We start from the raw sequence: 2,710 nt of genomic DNA, 5'->3' as shown, positions 1-2,710 counted from the left end.
CTGCAAGGGGTGGAGAAAAGAAGCAGGCAGTTAACTCACACAGGGAGGACAATCCAGGCAGGGGCTTCTCCCCAGCAAGTGACAGAGGTGGGGAAGGACATGGGTAGTGGTGTTTCCCAGGATCCAACGCTGAAGCTGCGTGGGAAGGGGCTGCAGCACACCGCTGCTGCACCAGCCCTTAGCAGGCTGTCACCAAGTGGAAGGTAAGGTGGAGGACACTGGTTTGTGACAAGTGTAAAGGCTTTAAAAGACTTTTTGCACACCAAAAGAAAGCTTTTTTTTTCCCAAGCCCCTTCAGTCAAATAGCAAGGCTCAAAATACCCACTGCTGCTCTGATGTGAAAACACACGTGCAATACTCAACAGGGCATTTCTTTAGGGAAAGGGAGCTCGGCTCTGCTAGGGAAATCCCAGTACTATCACAGGCTTTGATGGAAATCCCTACTCCCACTCAGAGGCAGGACCTGCTGCCAGCCAGGCTCTCCTTGGAAGCTAGCATTGCACACAATCTCTCCAGGAGCTCAAAGGCAGGTGTACAGCACTAGCCCAGCTTCAGTCAATCCACTCATCATGCTGCCCTGCAAGCAGGCACAGAGGGACAGCAGGGATGGGAGGAGAAACCCCCTCCCTGCTTTCCTGAAGCATCATCAAACAGGCACCCAAACATCGCCAGGGAAAGCAGCACTGCCCAAGCAAGCGACAGGTGACTTCAGAAATGCAACTCCTGCCCCTGCCTAAAATCTCTCCAAGTCCAGAGACACAGCTAGCTCCAGCCCAGAGACACAGCTAGCTCCAGCCCAGAGACACGGCTAGCTCCAGCCCAGAGACACAGCTAGCTCCAGCCCAGAGACACAGCTAGCTCCAGCCCACACAGCACAGCAAGGATCATGGGTGGGAATAGCAGGTTGTGAGGTTACAGAGTTGAGGAGAAAGCAGAGAAGCATCCTGGCTGGTGCCCAGTAACTACACACACGGGACAAGGGGTACTCCCCTGTTTCCCCAGTGTGTGGGGAAGGGTCTGAGAGGTCTGCACAAGCCCTCTCCCCTCCAACAAGGGCCACACAGCAGGTTAGCAGAGGCACTAGCAGCCAGAGCCTAGGGACTGTTCAGCCTGGAGAGAAGAAGAGTAAGGGGGGACCTTATTAATGTTTATAAATATCTGAAGGGTGGGATGCAGGGGAAATGGGCAGCCCCTTCTCAGTGTCTGTGGGGACAGGACAAGGGGCAACGGCTGCAAGTTGGAGCACAGGGAGTTCCACACCAACATGTGGAACAACTTTTCCCCAGTGAGGGTGAGGGAGCCCTGGGACAGGCTGCCCAGGGGGTGTGGAGTCTCCATCTCTGGAGAGATTCCAGCCCCGTCTGGACACCGACCTGTGTGACCTGTCCTAGGGACCCAGCTTTGGCAAGGGGTTGGACCTGACGGGCTCTGGAGGTCCCTTCCAACCCCTGTGACTCTGTGACTTATCTCCTTCCCTGTCTCAAGAGGCCACTGCCCAGCTGGGCCACAGACCCTCCAAAGCCCTGTGGGCAGAGCAGGCTGAAGGGGCTCGTTCCACTCCACGAACCACAGCGCACGACAGAGAGATCTGTTCTTGAAAATAAGACCAATAAATCACTTCTGAAGGTTTCTCATCAGGTGGCTGTATTTTTCCCAGTCACCCACTAATTAAAATACCTGCGACATAATTGACTTGCAGTAAATACTAATTACCAAGCTCCATCAAAGCAGTTCTGCTGGCTCCTGACTGCACAGCAACCTCCTTCTGTAGGTCTGGCTGCTCGTGTTGTGCAACAGAGTGGAGCTGTTTGTCACAGAGCTTGTCAACTGAGCTCTACTCATGGGATAAACTTAATCCACCAGCCAGTCTGCAGCAGGCCTGGGGAAGGAAATCCATCACCAACTGTGACACGCCCCTTAAGTCACTGGCTAGGAAAAGCCAACCTCAGCATCTCAAACAGCCCATCCTGTCAGCTGGGCCATTGGGAGATTGTGTGCTCTGTGGAGACGGGACATGGGGAAGCAGGGATGAGCCAGGGCCCGCTCCCTGAGTCAGGGTCATTCTCCTCTTCTGCTCCACTCTGAACGTAGTGCTCAAACCCAAGGCCCTCTCCAAGAGCCCCTCTACTCACAGGCCCTGCTTTGGCTGTGGAAGCCAAAACTCTTCTTCAACTAGGTGTGAAATTTCACTTTCCATGAAGAAAGACGAGCAGTGGCCAGTCCCTGAGCCCCCCTGCACGTAGGGGCAGCGCTGGGAGACCGCTGGCATTTCTGCACAAGCTCCAGAGGAAGGACAGAAACAATGAAGCTACAGAATACTTCACATACCACCCAGGGCAACTGTATGCCAAAATTAACCATTGCAACTTTGCCTGCACAAACCTCTCGTGCAAGGGAGGCTGCAGGGATGACAGAACCCTGGGCTGGGACGTGGCACGCTCACCTCCAGTGCCCCAAGTCCAGCAGCACAGACTGACTGCTGGGTCACATGTGCCTCAGTGGGCTCTTGGGGAGTTGAAAGGCATACAGCACTGCTCCTCTGAGTGATTCAGAGAGGAAGGAACGCGTGCTCTCATTGCAGAGCCCTTCAGAACATCAGCTGCTGTGCTCTGCACTTAGATGAAGCAGGTGGTGCTGCGCTCTGCATTAAAAGCACAGCAAAGTCCTGCACTGAAGAACACAGCATCTTCTGAGACACAGGTTTCCACTT

Source organism: Gallinula chloropus, assembly GCF_964237585.1.
Source record: "Gallinula chloropus genome assembly, chromosome: 24".
NCBI classification, from domain to species: domain Eukaryota; kingdom Metazoa; phylum Chordata; class Aves; order Gruiformes; family Rallidae; genus Gallinula; species Gallinula chloropus.
The sequence above is the reverse complement of the archived record's forward strand: the minus strand, read 5'-3'. Positions refer to the sequence as shown.